Source organism: Vicugna pacos, unplaced genomic scaffold, assembly GCF_048564905.1.
Source record: "Vicugna pacos unplaced genomic scaffold, VicPac4 scaffold_190, whole genome shotgun sequence".
Classification (NCBI taxonomy): domain Eukaryota; kingdom Metazoa; phylum Chordata; class Mammalia; order Artiodactyla; family Camelidae; genus Vicugna; species Vicugna pacos.
Window position 1 is genome coordinate 14,763 of NW_027328869.1, and position 18,842 is coordinate 33,604.

An 18,842-nucleotide genomic window follows, 5' to 3' on the forward strand; every position below is an offset into this window, starting at 1 on the left:
TAGACATTGATAGTCTACTAGATGATTTCAAAAAAGGAGTGATCAAAGTACTGAAGGAACTAAAAGAGATTGTGTATAGAGACAGAGAATATGTCAAAAAACGAAATTGAAACTCTAAAGAGGAGCCAGTGAAAATTGGAAAACTCATTTGCTGAGAGGAGAGTTGAGGTAAAGGCTGTAAAATGTAGGCTGGATAATTGAGAGGAATGAATATGTGACTTAGAAGACAGGACAACAAAACAGCTGAGAGACAACAAATAAAAACCAATGAAAGCAATATAAGGGACCTATGGAGTAACATAAAGCATGCCAACCTACTCATAATGGGGGTCCCAGAAGGAGAAGAAAGAACAAAGGAGATTGAAAAGATATTTGAAGAAACCATGACTGAAAACTTCCCAAACCTAAAGAAGGAATCAGATAACCAAACACAGGAAACAAAGAGCGTGCCAAACAAGGAGGACCCAAACAGACCCACACCAAGACATATTACAATCAGGATAACCAGGGTTGAGAATGGGAAATGATTCTAAAGGCAGCAAGAGAAAAACAAAGGATGAGATACAAGGAAACCCCCATAAGACTTTCAGCTGATTTCTCTACAAAAACAGTACAGGCCAGAAGGGAGAAGCAAGGTATATTCAAAGTCCTGAATGAAAAAATGATGCAGCCTAGGATACTTTATCCAGCAAGGGTATCCTTTAGAATAGAAGGAGAGATAAAGAACTTCATAGACAAGCAAAAACTAAAAGAAGTTAGCAACACTAAACCTATGCTAAAGGAAATATTGAAAGACCTACTCTAAATAGAAAAGAAGCAGGATGCTACAAAAAGGAGAAAACCATAATTGGAAAGGTGATTGCTACAATGAATTACAACAGAATAAACATGAAATCATAAAGGAGGGCATCTAAATCATTAAGGGTGGGAGAGGCGAGCAAGAAAATATACAGGTTTCTCTCTCTATCTCTTTCTCTCTGTCTCTCTTTTTTGTTCTTGGTAGGATGGGTTTGAGCTTATATTACTATCTGTTTAAAACAAACAGATATAGTAATGGGTTAATATATGTACAAAGTAGGGTAACCACAAGCCAAAAAGTTACAATAGAGTCACAAAACTAAAAAGACACCAAGATAATAAAAAGGAAAATTATCAAACCACAAAAAGAAAAAGTAAGAAACAAAGAGGAAATACAAAATGAACGGCAAAACAAAGTTCAAAATGTAATAAACTCATTTCTATCAATAATTACTATAAATGTCAATGGACTAAATGCTTTAATCAAAGGACATAGAGTGCAGAGTGGATAATAAAGCAAGTATCTACAATACGCTGTATACAAGTGACCCACGTTAGGGAGAAGGACACACATAGATGGAAAGTGAGAGGATTGAAAAAGATATTCCACACAAATGGAAATGACAAGAAAGCAGGAATATCAACAGTGATTTCAAATAAAATAGACTTTAAAACAAAGATTATAAAGAAAGATTAAGAAGGACATTTTATAATGATTAAAGGAGTCATAGATGAAGATATTACACTCATTAACATATATGAACACAACATAGGAGCACCTAAATACATAACAGATAAAGAGAAATTACTAAGAGATAAAAAGGGAAAATTTGATCGGAATACAATCACGGTAGAAGAATTTAACAATCCATTAATATCACTGGACAGATCTTCCATACATAAAATTAATAAGACAACATAGAAATTAAATGATACAATAGAACAATTTGTCTTGGGTAATATTTTCAGAACATTATATTTCCCTAAAATAGAACATACATTCTTCTCAAGTGCACATACCACATTTTCTAGGATAGATCATATACTTTGGCACAAAAGAAGCATTAACAATTTGAAGAAGATAGAAAATATTTGAAGCAACTTTTTCTGACCACAATACCATGAAACTAGAAATTAACTACAGAAAAATAAAGGAGAAATAAATGACAATATGGAGGTTAAACAACATACTACTTTAAAAAAAAAAGGTGGATGATGAAATCAAAGAAGCAATAAAAAACACATTGAGACAAATGATGATGAAAACACAACCACACAGAACCTATGGGATCCAGAAAAGGCAGTGCTTAGAGGGAAGTTTATAGCGAGAGAATCAGGTCTACCTCAAAAACGAGGAACAACTGCAATAAACAATCAAACTTACCACCTAAAAGAATTAGAAAAAGAAAAGCAAAAATAACAAAAGTAAGCAGAAGGAAGGAAATAATAAAGATCAGGGAGGAAATAAATAAAATAGAGATATAAGGAACATTTGAAAAAATCAAGCCAAGAGATGGTTTCCTGAAAGAGTAAACACAATTGACAATATTATGTTCTATGCTGGAAATTGACACAACAATGCAAACTGACTATAACTCAATAAAATAAAAATTAAAAAATAAATATATTAACAAAAGAAAAAAGAAAAGGTAGTTTCTACTCACCAGACTGGAGGAGGGGACTGCAACCCATGCTTGGTCACACCCCATGGGAAAGCCTGGGGTCAGGATCAGAGGAGCAGGGTGCTGTGGACATGATCTGTCACAGGGTTTCTGCAGGAGGGGAGTGTGAGGCATGTGAGCAGGCTGAGGACTGGCCATTTGAGTAAGTTCATGGGCTCTGGGGTGGAGGGGGTCCCCCAAGAGTCTGTACTTGACTCTGGGTGAGTTGGGCAGGTGGACAGTGGCTCAGTGTGAGCCCAAGTCCAGTGGAGGAGGTAGTGAGTTAGATCTAGAAGGACTCCTTCTGGGGTGGGAGGGCCCACAAGGGAGGCAGGAGGCCAAGTCCAGATGACTGAGAACAGAGTGTGTCCTGCATAGGGCTGCAGGGCAGATGAAAGCTAGTCTACAGAAGGTGGAAACACGGTCCATACAAGGGCTCAGCTCAGATGTCACCTCCTCAGAGGAGCCTTCTCTGCCTGCACAGTCTACAGGGACAGCCTCCTCCACGCACATCTCCCCAGCAGACACCTGCTCCATTTCCTGCATAGCATTCAGGACCCGGGCCCCTGCTCCGTACCCAGTCATGATTCCGCTGCCCTGAGGAAAAGCCCTCACAGGAGCCATAAAGCCCTGCATGACCTGGGCCCCACCTCTCTGTCTCCTCTGCCACCACTGTCTCCACCTGGCCCTCTTCTCCTCCACTCCTGCACTCCTGACTTCCCCGAGCCCTGTGTGCTCTCCAGAGCACATGTCCCTCCTAACATGCTGTGTGTGCTCACTGTGTCTAATCCACTGCATGCCTCCCACCCAGGTCAGTATCCAACACACAGTAGGGCTCAGTAAGTAGAGAATGAATGACTCTTACCATGACTGCTGGGAAGACTTTTGTCTGTGGCCTACAGTGATCACAAACCCGTCACACAATCTCTGAGGTCCTACTGTGTGTTGGGTGGGTTCCAGATACTGGGCACAGCAGGTAGTGAAGCAGTCAGGTCTCCATCCTCATGCAGCAGACAGCCTGGTGGGGGACACAGAGAAAATTAAGTAAAATATACACAATGTCCGGAGGTGATATGTTCCATGGAGAAAAATAGGGTCAGGGAGGACATTTGAGCAGATTCCTGGAGATGTTTAAGAAGCAGGCGGAGAGAGATCCCGGCTGAAAGAGCAGCCATCGCAAAGGCCCTAAGTGCAAAGTGGGATGTATGTGGAGGGTCTTAGTTATCCATGTGAGTTCTTAGTCCTGCCTTGAGTATGTATCTTGCTTTTATTTGTAAACCTTGATTTCACCTTTATAGCAAATTAACCTGCATCATCAATCTGCATATTTTAGCCAACTCTGTTTCAGGTGTTCTGGGCACAATGGCAGGCTAACTACTTGGGTTGGTAAAGAATTACCAGCGTCTGAGAAGGGTTTAGGAAAGTTCAATAGAGACACTGCTATAGACAACATCAGGCCACACAGGCAAGAGGTGCCTACACGAGCGCCACGGTTGAGTGTGTGGGGTCTGTTATTGGGGGGGGTGCTGTGCACACAAGGAGGAGGGGGCTGCATGATCAATTCATGCACAGGTACCTGGTTGGTTGTGAGATCTGTCAGGGGCTTCTCTGAACAAAAGGCTTTACCACTTTAATAAGGGAAGGATGTGAGGCCTCTCTTCCTGGGGCAATGAGGTTTCATAGGGTAAACACACAGCAAGAGAAGATGTTTTATAGCTTGTGGAAATGCAGGTGTGCAAAGGGTCCTGCAGTGGGGAGTGGGAGGTAAGGGGCCACTGGGCTCTAGGCACACAGAGAGCCCAGGGGTGAGGGTGTATGACTCTGAAGAGTGCCTGCTGGCTTCACACCAGGGACTTTCTGTGGAAAGAGGAGAATCTAGGTTGTCGGCATGTGTCTACTCAGTGACCTCCCTTAGCCTAGCTCTGTCAGGCACCAGGTGGCTGTGAAATGAACATGAAGGTCCCCACCCTGAGGACCCCAATGAATGAACATCTTGATATCCTCAAGCCCCTTCCCCTGCACCACCGCCCCACCTCATCTGGGTCTCAGGCTTTGACCCTGACATCAGTGGCATCTTCATTCCCTACATCCAGCTCCTCTGGACGTCTCTGTGATGAGCTGTTCCATGTCAGCAAGCCCCAAACTGAGCTCAGCCTTTACCCCATGATTGCTTCCTCCCTGTGAAGCCCCTCGTGAAGGAGCCACCACTAGCAGGATCCTACATCTCTGAGGCTCTGCCTTCCCCACCCCTCCGATGTCTCCCAGCCCATGATCCCCTCTGGAGGTCCCTATTATCCTCTCCCTCCCACTTCAGTCTTGGGCTGCACACCAAATCCCTCTTCACAATCTCCCACAAGACAGGTCCAGGTCCACTTGGGGACACTGAGGTGACACAGGCGGGTGTTGCTGGGAATGAAGAGCAGGATACTGTAGCAGAGGAGAGAAAAGGGCTCCCAATCCACCAGAACACACGCTAAAGTGGTGGCATCACACTGCAGCCACGCCCTCTGCTCCCCCAGGGTGCCCTGTGTTTCCTGCTTTGGCCTAGGGGACTCCCCCCCTCACTCTCTGTTAGAGGGGTGCCATTTCATTCATTCACACCCTCATTAACCATGTACATGGGTCCTGCTCAGTGCCAGGCCTCAGCTAGATGACAGCTCATCCTTGGGGACACAGCTCAGATCTCACCTCCTCCATGAAGCAGTTCTGGATTCCCACCCCCCTTGAAGCTCCCCTGGCCTCAGTTGGGACCACTAGGGCTGTGACCACACTGATTACATCCCAAGTCTGTGATCTCTGTGAAAGCCCTGGGCCCAATGTAGAAAGAGACTCAGAAAAATGGGGCCAAAAGGGGCTAAGAAAAATGTTACTAGTTCTCTATTACAGAGAAGGGCACTGAGCAGAGAGAGGGCAGTGTCCAACCAAAGCCACAGAGGACGGTCTCAGTGAGCCCTCCCATGGCCCTGTTACTAGTTCTCTGTTACAGATGAGGACACTGAGCCACAGAGAGGGAGCAGAGCCCTGCTATAGCCTTGGCCCCACGGCCTGTGTCCTTTATGACTAGCTTCATGCTGCCAGCAGGGATGTAGGCCTGGAATGGACGTTGAAAGCAGCCTGACCCCCAGGCCCCCTTCATACACAATGTCAGTCTCAGGAAACACCCCTCAAGACCTACCTTATACCCCTGGGATTGGGACCTGATTGCTGTTCCTGGAAGCTGGCTGGGCTTCCCTGTGAATTGCCCCAGGAGATGCTTGGGACAGCCACAGGGCCCCTGAGGCTTCCTGTCCCCAGCTGAGCATCTCTGGTCCCCTTGACTGTCCCTGGCCCAGGCCTGATTACACGGGGTTTTGGCCGGGTAGCCAGCTGTGGAGATGAGGAAATGGGGGCAACATGCAGGTACATGCAGAGGTTCAGTTATTCACTCAACAATCATTGATTCAGGCTTTGCAGTGTGGCTGGCCTGGGCCCAGGCCTGGGTGTCCAGTAGTGAATACAGTCAACCCCTTGAGCCTTCTGGGAAAGCAGTCCTCAGAGAAACGGGCCCTCAGTGCACCCATCCTGCTCCCCATGAACAATCACACTGAGATGAGGCTGCGGCCATGGGTCCCAGTGGAGGATGAAGGGAGGAGGAAAACCCAGAGTGGGCACTGACCATGAGCCTGGACACTGGAACCAGATGACCTGGGCTCTGTAATCTGGGGTGGTCACCTCAGCTGTTCTCTCTGTGCCTCAGTTACTTCTGCAGAAATGGGTGATAATGCCTGTCCCTGCCCCACAGATTTTCGTGAGGAGTCAGTGAGCTTCTCTTAGGCGTGTAGGGCAGTTCCTGGCTATGGGTCAGGATCCTGCTCACCTCACAAGAGTCTGTCCCACTTTAAAGATGATAAAACCAAAGCTAAGGGGGTTATGAGACCAGCCTGGGCTAGCCCCCTTCTCATGGTCTGCTGTCCAGGTCTCCTGCTTTTATATCATACCTCTGTCCCCATATCCACCCAGCAAAGTAGGTGCTGAGAATCTGAGCAAATCAGAGTATGAATGGAGGCACACTCTCTCCCCATCTTGGGCTCTTGGGGTGGTGGGCAGGTTGGGGATATCGGGCTCCTCCAGACTGTCCAGGAGGCCCAGCATGTCGGTCACCTCATTTCCACTCAACACGGAGTAGGTGTGTGTCCAAGGGCCAGAGGGCGCTGGAGTAACCCAGGGTGGGTGGATGCTAGGTAGGTGTGGGAGGCACAGAGTGGCCCCTGGAAGACAGTGTCTAGGCAGCCAAGGTGCGATGAATGAGGGTCCCCAAAAGGGGCAGAGGACAGAGTCCAGCCTGGACACCACCCCCTGCTGGACCCTGATCTGGGGTGAGAATTGGGACAAGCCAGGGCCCCGCTGGGACTCTACATCCAGCAAAGAGGTGAGGAAAAGTTAAGGAGACCGTGCTCCCTGTGTGAGGGTGCTGCTTCCAGGATCCTGGAGGTTCCTTAGACCCTTGTGAAGTGGCTGCTGTTTCCAGCCCCATGTGGGCAGAAGAACTGAGGCAGGGAGGACAGAGTGACTCAGGACAGAGCTAGGATTCATCCAAGAGTGTGTGCTGAGCCTCTTGCTAAGAGCAGCCTCTGGGCATCATGGACTCAGGAAGTGCCTTGTCGTCCCTCTTAAGGCTCCTTGCATGTTAGGCAGGAAAGGTCCCAGTGCCCATACCTGGGCCTCTCTGGGTGATTCTGACATGTGGGATCATGATGGTCCTGGGAAAGGAGAGAGAATGTGGCCTGGGCGTCAGGTCTGCATCAGACCCTAATGATGCGCCTAATGTTGTGTGACCTGGAAACTCCCTGACCTCTCTGTGCCTGGCTTTCCAGCCCTGACTCAGAGGACTGCTGTGCTTGGCACACAGTAGGACCTCAATCAAAGGAAAAAGCCAGCCCTTCCCCAGGAACCTCTCCTCTTACATTCCCAAAGCTAAGCCCATGTTCCACACATCACCAGAGCTGAAACTTGACACACAGGGCAAGTGAAATCCAGCAACTCCTCCCTCCTGCCTGAGGCCCTTCGCTCCTCAGTGACAGTGGCTCAGAGCAGGTCTCTGCATCCCAGAAGTCTGAACTGAGCCTTGTGACCTGGAGGATTCCCTGTTCCACACAACTTTGTTTCCAGGTCCTTCCAACAAGACACAAGAGCACCTGGTCTGTGTCTTAGCTGCAAGGTCCTCCCTTTGCAAATTGCCCCATCACATCCGGGCTAGTTGATGTGAGTTCCAGAGCACATGACCATCCAAATGATGACTTCAGGGAAACATCCCTGCCCACACTGCACTCTTCAGAGCCCACCTTCTAAAATAAGGGGTAGTGACCCACGGTTGTGCACACTTTTATCAGAACACAGCCCTCACCCAACCAACATTGGAAACACGTGAGAAGCAGAGATTCCCAAGTGCCTGGACCCCTGTCATCCAGAAAGCAGAGGGTAGGGTAACAGACAGAAGGGGAGAAAGTACTTTCAGACTATATATCTGATAAGGGGTTAACACTCAAAACATATAAAGAACTCTTACAATTCAACAGCAAAAAAAAAAAAGCAATGTGATTTAAAAAGTGGGCAGAGGAACTGAATAGACATTTTTCCAAAGAAGGCACACAGATGTCTAACAGGTACATGAAAAGGTGCTCAACATCACTCACCATCAGGGAAATGCAAATCAAAACCACAATGAGATGAGATACCCCCTCTCACCTGTCAGGGTGGGTGTCATCAAAATATAAGAGACAACATGTGATGGTGGTGGTGTGAAGAAAAGGGAAACTTGTGCAATGTTGGTGGGAATGTAAATTGGTGCCATCACTCGGGAAAAGAGTATGAAGGCTCCCCCAAAATTTAAAATTAGAACTTCCATATGATCCAGCAAGTCCACTGCAGGGAATATATCCAAAGGAAATGAAATCACTATGTCAATGAGACAACTGCACCCTCATGTTCACTGTATCATTATTTACAATAACCAAGACATGTAAACAACCTAAGTGTCCATCAGCAGATGAATGGGTACAGAAAACGTGATGCATATATATGTATATAAAATGGAATCTTATTCAGACATTATAAAAGTGAAATCCTGCCATTTGTGACAACTTGGGAGGACCTTCAGGGTATTATGCTAAGTGAAATAAATAAGACAGAAAGACAAATACCTATGATCTCATTTATATGTGGAATCTACAAAATAAACCGAAACACATAGAAACAGATATCAGGTTGGTGGTTGCCAGAGGTGAGTCAGGGGATGATTGAAATTCGGAAAGATAATCAAAATGTACAAACTTCCAGTTAGAAGATAAACAAGTCCTGGGGACATAATGTACTGCAAGGTGACTGTAGTTAACAGCACTGCATTGTGCATTTGATAGTTAAGAGAGTACCTCTTAAAATTTCTCATCACAAGGAAAATAGTGTGTGACTATGGGTGATGACAGACGTCAGGTAAACTTAATGCACTGATCATTTCACAATATGCACATGTAAAAAGTCATTATGCTGCACACCTAAAGCCAACAAAGTTATGTGAAAACTGTATCTCAGGAATACTTATGTCAGGAAGCGGGGGTGCGAGACTGGACTACCTACTGCAGGAGCTGTCTTTGCCCTCCAACAGCAGAGGGTGGTAGTTGTGACAGGGACTGTAGGTCCCTCAAAGCCTAGAATGTTTACTGTCTGGACCTTCACAGGGAGAGAGTGCAGACCCTGCCCTGGAAGACAGTGGTCATGGCAGCAACAACGGCCTGCCTGTATGCAGGCTCAGCCCAGACAGCTCCTGTGCTCTGCTGTCACCGCATTTACTTCCCTCCACACCCTCAGAGGGAGAGGCTTCAAAGTTCTCATTTTACACATGAGAAAACTGAGGCTCATTTGCTTTGAATTATTGACAAAGTGGTGGGGGAAGCTTTGAACTCCAGTGTTCTGACTTCAGAGCCACATCTCAGTCCTGATTTTTAGAAGGTGGAGGTCCAGGCACTGGGGACCCTCCACCTTCCTCACTTGTAGTCGTACTCCAGGGCTGCCACCCCCAAGGCGTCTGGGTGAACACATTTAATCCGCTTACTCTGCACCAGCTGAGCCCTTGGCTGCCAGTCTGTTGTCACTGCCTGAAACCAGCTGAGGTTTTACAAGTGAACCATCACCCCCTGCCAGCCCACCTGCCCTGCCATGTGGGGCAGACCCCTCCTAGCCTGGACATTCTAAACCCTTAGCTCACACATTTGCACAACTGCATCAAAAGGGCCCTACTCCCTGTGTGGGGATATCGACAAGGGGAAGGGAGGGGAGTTTGGGGTGGTGGATTACTGTGAAGGTGACACATGACAGGAACATGTTCATGTCCATAATGGCACTCAATTTGAAGCTAAGAACATGGTCACAGCGAGGGGTAAAAGCTGAGAGGCTACAAGGCTGCCTAGAAAGGGGCTTGACTATTGAATTTTAAATCTGTAATTTAATTTAAAAATTAGCCCCCTGGGTGATAAGAATTTTCCCCTAAGGCCAGAATTGGCCACCTGACCCCTGGGAACCCCTCAATTCCAGGATGTAATCATCTGAGCATGGAGGGGGCTTAAATTGGAGTGCTGTCCTCTCAGTCATGGTGCACATGCCCACGTGTGCACCCATGATCTGCAGTGCTCACAAATCAAGGAGGTCCAGATCATAAGAAAGGGATGACAGACTGTGAGGTCACACGTGTGCCCCTGCAGGGGTGAATGTTGTATAGAGAAGAGCCCCCCACTCTCACCTCCAGGAGGGGTGCTGGAGGGAGCAGGACTCCTGAGCCCCTAGGGTTAGCAAGCATCCTGGCTGAGGGTGGGGAGGCTGTCCACTCTGAAGTCATAGGTCAGATGGTAGATTGGGGTCCCACCCCCACATCTCACCAGTGAGACCGTCTAGTCTGTTTTCTCTGTAAACTGGAACCCAGTCACCCTCACCCTCAGAACTGGGGGCAGCCTGTGTAAATTACTACACAAAGCCCTGGGCTGTTTCAGGTGCCCGGGGGTGTCCAGCCCCCCTAGGCCCGGCAGGTGGGAGAGGAGAGGTGTGGGTTAGCAGGTGTGACAGCAGAGCTGAGACTTGGCTGAGTGCATGCACTCTAATATCCAGGAACTGGGAGCTACCAGTAGCAAATCTGTTCACTGAGGCCATGTGTACTCTCCCTTGTCATTTACAATCCCCTGTTTGAACAGAGGCCTCTGGAGTCTATTAGCCACATTGTTGCCTGTCACCTCACTGTTGTAGTTCCAGGGTCTCCATTTAGCCAGCTTGAAGGAATAGTCAAACTTTTTCTTAAAACCAGTGACAGAAAACCAAAGTGGCTTAAAGAAGCAAACAGGGCAGGAGAGAATGACTTACCTAACTGAGACTTCCAAAGGGAGATAGCTTCAGGCAGGTCTGTACCTGGTGCTCAGTGACAACAACAGAAGTCATCCTTCCCCACCTCTGGGCTCTGCCACTGGTGACATCTTCACATGGCTCTGCCTTTATGAAAGCAAGATAGTCACCAACTGCCACAGTCTGACATCACCACCCCTCAACTCCCAACTGAAATAGAACTTCTCTGCTCCCAGGATTCCAGCAACTAGGCCTGACCTCCGTGGAGCCTGATTGGGCTGGTGCCCAGCCCTGAGCCAATCACAGTGGCCAGGGAGGATGGAAAATGCTGATTGGCCAGATCAAGGCCATGTGACCATCCTCTCCAGGAAACCTGTGGGCTGTTCACCTGTTTCCAGCTTGGGAGAGTGTGATGTCTCCCAGAGGATCCTGCTTCTAGCACAACCTGCTGGTGGCACAATGAGCTGGAATGAGCCTGTATGCTTGGTGACAAGTGACAGGTCACTTAGTGGTTCCTTGCTCCAGGGAGGGAGGCATGTCCACACAGTATTAGGGCTTCAGAGCCAGAATGTAGTAGAAAAGCCTCCTGGTCTCCCAAAAGGTGGGAAAGTGAGCAGTGACACTAGAAAGGCACTCCTCTCTGTGGCCCTTGGCTTTCTCCTCGTTACAGTGGAGAGTGCAGTGCTGCCCCTGACAGCCCACTTCCCTGCTGGGAGGCCTTTGCAACAGGTGGAGAGTGCTTGGAAAAGCCCATTTATTCTGAGGAACTGTTATTGCTCCTGGTGGGATCATTATTTTCATGTCACTTGTGAGGTTGGCCCTGAGGGGTCCCTGATCTGGAGGCACAGACACCCACAGAAACTTGGCCCAGTATTGCTGTTCATTCAACAATGACTTACCAAGCACCTACTGTGTGCCAGATTCCCAGGGTAGAGCAGTGATGTTGACAGCACAGGTCCCTGCCTCACCTCATCTCTGCATCCCAGGTGGGGTCACCAGAGTGGGAGTTCAGGAAGCAGAGGACGTGGCCGAAGCCTTGTGGGAACCCCTGGGTTTTTCTCTGTGCTGAGGGCACTAGCAGCACACCGATTGTGGGACTCAGTACCCGCAGGACCCAGCATTGATGGGTAAAGGAGAGGGGCATTTCTACAAGCCCATCCTCACTAACCCCAGGCTCTGGAGGGCAGCTCCAGTCTGCTCAAACCCAGGGGGCATCTTCTGCCATCCTGATCACCCTCTGGTATTACTCCCCGCTCAGATGCAATTTTCCCTGTGGCAGCTACACTCAGAATATGTGTTTGTTTCTCTCCCTTGTGGTTAAGTGGACTTCAGATGCATGATAGCGATGGAGTGGCTAAGCCTCTGGGCAGATTGCTGGGTGACCCGTGGAACTTGCTGCACATGGTGAGCTCCCTTCTGCCAACCAATGGGCCAGGCCCCACCACTGTTCTGTCTGTTCTACCTCACTTAATCTGCACAGACACTCTGTGCGGGACATCCTGTTATCCCCCATCTCTGCTGACCTTGGGTGGACAAAGCTTGGGTTTGAGAAAGTTGTCCAGGTCACATGGTTGACAAGTGGGGAGCTGGGGATTTGCACCCTGGTCCCAGGAGTCTGGATCATGGAAAGGCCTGGGTGGGGCAGCTTATTGCAAAGGGAAGTCCTGCCCATGAGAGCCTCCCATGAGAGCCCACCCAACAGCACATCTAGCAAAGTCAGCATTTCCTGGACCAGATGGACAGAACCTCAAAACTTCTTTGTAGATTGTTTCCATGTTCATTTGCAAGCACAGAAAGGCCGCAGGCCAGGGAAGGATAAGGCCAAGAGTGTTTTCATTGGGGAGAGTGAAGGACAAGTGTGAAGACACACAGCACTCCCAGCAGCCCTCTCGGCAGAGAATGCCACTGGGTGAGCAGCTACCGTGACTACCTACCATAACCCTGTGAGGTTCATGCCTGTACAACTCTGCCTGTGAGAAGAGCAAAGTGAAGCTCAGAGAGGTGTGGGGACATTCCAAAAACAAACAGATAAGGTGGGATCATCACCACCATGCCATGCTGGGACAGACAGTCACCTGTCACACTGCTCATGCATGGCCTGCTGGGAGTAGTGAAGGCCTGATAGGAGCACAGGAACACTGTGGTGAAGGTGATGTTTCTACCTGGGACAGCTGGTACCGGGGACTCTAGCTGGTTCTTCATTGTGCCTGCTTTGAGTGTCAGCATGTTGCAGCCTCATGTAGGGGAAGGGCTGTCTCCTTTCCATACCGGTGCAAAAGGAAGAGCATGTACACACTGGCATCACCATAGACCATCGGCAGGATCAGGATCTGGAGCTCAGAGCAGAAACTGCCAACACCTCAGGAACTGGTGCAAGAGGAGGACCTGAGTGCCCCTGAAACATTTCTAGTTTTAAAAACATACTTCACTAGGGGGAAGTGATAAAACAGTTGATCCCTTCAAAATATTCTGTTATCCAAGGAAAAATAGCACCTCAGCATTGTAAGAGGATTAACTCAGTCGTCATCTATATATATATCTATATCACTATAGGTTTGAGAAAACAGAGTGTTAGGAGTTACAAAAGGGTCTCAAGATCATGCAGGTCAGAACTGAGAACCATCCAAAGCATGTGCTGCATGATAGCCTCTCTAAGCTACCTGAGGCTTGGTCTGCTCCTGACACAGGGCAGATGGTTCTGAGAAAACCACACTCCTTAGGGGACCCCAGGGAGTTGACAGAGTTGAGTTTGGGTTCCTGGTCATCTTCTAAGTCTGGAATTTTGAGATTCTTCTGCACCTGTCCTTCCTCCAGAACAGAATCTGATTCAGGCGGGATTCCAAGGACTGAGGCATGTGCCAGGCAAGAGAGCAGGCATAGCTGGATGAGAGCATCACCAGTGCCATTAAAAAAGAGTCCAGGGCACTGAGATTTCCAGTGATTTAGCATCATGGCTGGGAGGGGTCATGTGTTCTACAGTAAGTTCCGAGTATCCTGCACCGCCCTCGAGGACCTGCAGGGGGCGCACGAAGCCAGCGTGTCTTAGGTGGCGGTGCGCATGCGCAGTCCGCGTCAGCAGCCAGCGTCTTCCCTGGGGGCGGAGCTTGCTTTCATCAGGGCTGAGCGGGTGGCGCCAAGGAAGCTCCGGGACACCGCTGCCTGCGTGTCTGCGGGAGGATGCTCCCCGCTCTCTGTCTGAAGTTACTCCGGTTTCCCACAGCCTGAGCTCGCTTCCTGCTGGGGTGTGTGTGGACCTGACCGAGCTCGGGCCCCGGCCAGCAGGGCAGGAAGGGACGGGTGCGCTGGCGGGCCCTCTTCGACTATTCTCCTAGCCCGCTGGGAGCGGGTGAGTGTTCGTGTCCATCGGGGCCGCTGGGGTGTCCGCGCCCCTGATCCTCACCGCCCGGGTCCCCCCTTCCTCCGTGTGAACGGAGGTGTGTACACCAAGGGTCAGAAGCGGGGACGCGGGTGTAATGGGAAAGGGGCTGAGAAAGTACTGAGAGTTAAAGAGAAGTGTGTAAAATCACATTATGTTAATTTTTATATTTTAAGTGTGTCAAAGTCAGAGTTTATCATGCTTTTACTTTCTTGTCTTTAAAGGAATGCAATCATTTAGTTTACACTTAAAATTTGCTTCTCAGCTTATCTCATTTTCAAGTCAAAATACTGCCACGGTTGACATTTTCTCATAATACAGTGACAATCTTAAACATGTGTGAATATAAACTCATTGAAAAAATCTTGCAGTGTTCCATGGTGAGTTGTCTTGTTAAAAATAATATCCAGGCCATTACTAAATTATTACAAAAATATAAATTTTTTGGAGCACTTTTAGAAGTTCCACACACAGTGGTATTTTTAAAACACCAACCACTGCATAGTGCTTAAGATCATTTAAGATGAAATATATTCAAACCTAAAACTTTAGAATACTCAAAAGGCAGGATAATGGCTGCTTTTTCATTGCAAATACATTTTTTTCTTCATAAGTGCAAAATACGAAGGTATTCAGCTAAATTTTGTATATCTTTATTCAAAAGGTGAAATTAGAATATAATCTCCTTATTTTTTATTTTAAGGCTATTTCCCATAAAAATTGGTATTTTTATCTGTAGGACCTTAATTGTCTATTCATTTGTTTTTTTCTTTTGGTTTATTTTCTTTAACAGAGAGTGCATTCTTGTGTCTTGTTAGAGTTTTTAATTCTCCTAACTTATTCCAAGACTTTCTGACACTGATAGTAAATAATGGGAGAGGCCTTATAGTAACTGTGCATCTTTTCATGTAGTCAGGACTTTTTTTTTTGGATAACTTTCTTTTTTACAATTTCCACTTGGTTCACAATATTACCCCATTATGACAACTCAATAAAAAATTGTAATCTGTTTACACCAAGACACTTATGTCAGCACAGTGCTTTTGCTGATATGATTTTACATTAGATTATAATATAATATTTGATTTGATTTACATATAGACTAATACCTATTTTATATATTTACACACATACATGAATATCTGCTAAATGCCATTAATTTGCATGGGATGGTAGCTGATAACATGTGATCTTTCTGACCATTGGCTATTCTTATGTGTGTCTAACGTACTTCTTAGAACAGATACTAGAACATCACACCTCTCATTATACAGTATTTTAAAGGTTATATTTTATTTTACTTATTTTTAAACATTTTTTATTGAGTAATAGTCATTTTACAATGTTATGACAAATTCCAGTGTAGAGCACAATTTTTCAGTTATACATGAACGTACATATATTCATTGCCACTTTTTTTTTTGCTGTGAGTTGCCACAAGATCTTGCATATATTTAAGATTCCACACATGAGTGATCTCACATGGTATTCCTCTTTCTCTTTCTGTTCTGCTCCACCTAGAATAACATTCTTCAGGAGCATCCATATCTCTGCAAATGGCGTTATGTAGTCATTTTTTGTGGCTGAATAGTATCCCATCATATAAATATCCCACATCTTTATCCAGTCATCTGTTGATGGACATTTTAGGCTGTTTCCATGTCTTAGCTGTTGTAAATAGTTTAGAAAAATCAGCTGAAAACCTTATGGGTGTTCCCTTGTAACTCACTCTTTGTTTTTCTCTTGCTACCTTTAGGATCATTTCTTTATCCTTGAATCTGGCTATCTTGATTAGGATATGCCTTGGTGTGGGTCTGTTTCGGTTCTTCCTGCTTGGGACCATCTGAGCCTCCTGTGCTTGGATATGATTCCTTCTTTAGGTTTGGGAAGTTTTCAGTCATGAATCCTTCCCATACCTTTTCAATCCGCTTTGTTCTTTTTCCCCTTCTGGAACTCCTATTATGCATACATTGGCACAGTTTATATTACCCCATAGGTCCCGTATATTGTTTTGTTTTTCATTTGTTTTTCTCTCAGCTGTTCTGATTGGGTGCTTTCTGTTGTCCTGTCTTCTAGGTCACTTATTTATTCTTCTGTATTTTCTTGTCTGCTTTGCACAGCCTTTAGGTCAGCTCTCATCTCAGCCAATGAGTTTACTAATCCTACCTAGTTCTTCTTTATAGTTTCTATTTCATTTTTGATACATTTTACATACCTAAACACTATTTCTTTAAGTTCCTTCAGTACTTTGATCACTCTTTTTTGAAATCTTGATCTAATAGACCATCAATGTCTATTTCCTTGATCATGCTTTCAGGGGATTTCTCTTGATCTTTTCATTGGGAGTGGTTTCTCTGCTTCTTCACATTGCTCATATCTCTCTGGCACCGTGGCTTAAGGAGTAGCAGTTACCTACTTATCCTGGAGATGGTGTGCCCTTAATGATTTTATCGAGAGGTCTTTGTGTCTTTGCCCTGCTTCATGAACTGAGCTTGCTGTTTCATAGGCCTTCTGTTGGCACCCTCATCTGTGCTACTCTCAGTGGCTGTTGGCCAGCAGATTGTGCCCCCTCCTAACACTAGGTCAGGAGCTGAGATCTTATCCAGTGGGTGGGCAGGTCACTCCCCCTCCTGATGCCACAGTCAGATGCTGTGCTTGGGGGGAAGTAGGTGGGCAGATCACACCCCATCCCAGCACCATGGTCAGGTGCTGTGTTCCTGCCAGGAAGGTGGGTGGCTGCCCACCTGCCCTCTCCTGGTGCTGGTCGCTCCGCTGCTATGTGCAGCTGCCTGCTCTGCCTCGGGTAGGTGGTCTGTAGGTGGGCTCAGGGAAGACCACGGAACAGCCCCGCCTACACTCTGTGCCAAATCTGAGTTCCTTGTTTCCCTTGGCAGCACAAGTTCTCTGAGGTGTCAGGATAGAAAAATCCTCTCTGCCTCGGGCCATAAACAAGTCTCAGTCCTACCTAAGAGGTTGTGGGGCCCCCACGTGCAGATTCAGGTCTCAGCCCCGCCCCCACCCGGGCACTAGGCACAGGAGGAGATGGTAGCTGTGGCTGAGCCCTGCCTCTCTTCTTGCGAGATGTGCCAGTAATGGCACAGGTCTGAGAGACAAAGGCTTCAGCACCCCTCACCCCAGGGCACATGCTTGTTTATAGTTTTGTTTACCTTCTGGGTTAAAATTTACCTGACAATGAAATGTATAAATTAGGCTTTTGAGGTTCATCCTTGTATCAGTAGTTGATTCTTTTTTATTGTTGAATTGTATTCAATTGTTTGAATATACTATCATTTGTTTTATCCATTCTCCTACTGATAAATACTTAGGCTTTGGATATCTTTTTTTGCAAGCAAACTTTTTTTAAAAAATGCAAATATAATATACATGCTTAAATGTGAACATATCTTAAGTATACAGCTCAGTGATTTTTCACAAAGTAAACACATCTATGTAACCTTCATCCAGTCAAGAAACAGAACATTGCTGTTCCACTTTGGGTTTCTTCCCAGATACTATGGCACCCCTTTGATGGATTCACCATCCTAAATTCAGCCACCATGGATTGGTTTTTTTTCCTTTGAAATTTTTAGTCCCGTACATTCCACTCAACATTACGTAAGATTCATCCACTAGTGTTTTCTGTAAACTTGTATATTTATTTTTATTGCTTTAAAGTATACAACTTGTATGCATGTGCCACCACTTATGGTTATGTATTTATTGTTTACAGGTGTTTGGGTCATTTTCTATTTGGGACTATAACAAATAGTGATTATGAGAATTTTCTGGATGTCCTTTTGTGCTCAGATGTAGAAGCTTCTGAAGGGTACACAGGAAGTGTGTGTGTGTATGTATGTATATGTGTGTGTGTGTACATATATACACACAAACATATACATATATAACTTTCATTCAAAAAGCCTACTTTCAAAGTATTTGTAAGAATTTATATTCCCACTGGCCATGTGTAAGAGTCCCCATTGCATGTTACCCTCACCAATGCTTCATATCACTTAACAACTAACTATTCTAGTGGATGTCTAATGGTGTTCCAAGTGTGGTTTTAGTACGTATTTTTATTATTACTAAAGAGCTCAGCCACTTTTCATAGCTTATTTGGATTTTTCTTTTTGTGTGTGAAGCACCTGTTCAATTTCTTTGCACATTTTAATATTGAGGTTTTGCCTTTTTCTCCACTGGTTTTTGTTCTCTATATGCCCTAGATACAAGTTTTTTGTTGGATATAGACATAGCAAATATATTTTCCCACCATGTGGCTTTTCACTTTCTTAATGGTATCTCTTGATAAAAATAATTCTTAATTTTACTGAAGTCCAACTTAAAACTCTTCTTTTATGTTTAGGGCTGTGTCCTGTTTAAGAACTCTTTGCCACTTCAAAGTCATTAAAATATCTCCTACACTATTTTCTAGATGCTTTATTTTGGTGGGGGATTAGGTTATTTATTTTAATGGAGGTACTGGGAGTTGAACCCAAGACCTTATGCATGCTAAGCACACATTCCACCTGAGCTTTACCCTCCCCCAGATGCTTTGCTTTTTGTTTCAAATTTATTAGATTTATAATCTATCTAAAATTACTGTTCATGTATGGTACAGGGTTTAATTCAATACTGTTCCATTGGTC

At 46.1% G+C, this 18,842-nt stretch overlaps 1 long non-coding RNA gene across 1 annotated transcript; it reads right to left on the reverse strand.

The window, feature by feature from the left end:
* Positions 1–2,461: 2,461 nt before the first annotated feature.
* On the reverse strand, positions 2,462–13,218 carry LOC140695202 (uncharacterized). Its single transcript, XR_012070906.1, has 4 exons — positions 12,983–13,218; positions 10,842–10,967; positions 3,325–3,477; positions 2,462–2,570 (listed from the first exon to the last, which is right to left on the reverse strand). It is a non-coding gene; the product is annotated as an uncharacterized lncRNA (long non-coding RNA).
* Positions 13,219–18,842: the final 5,624 nt, after the last annotated feature.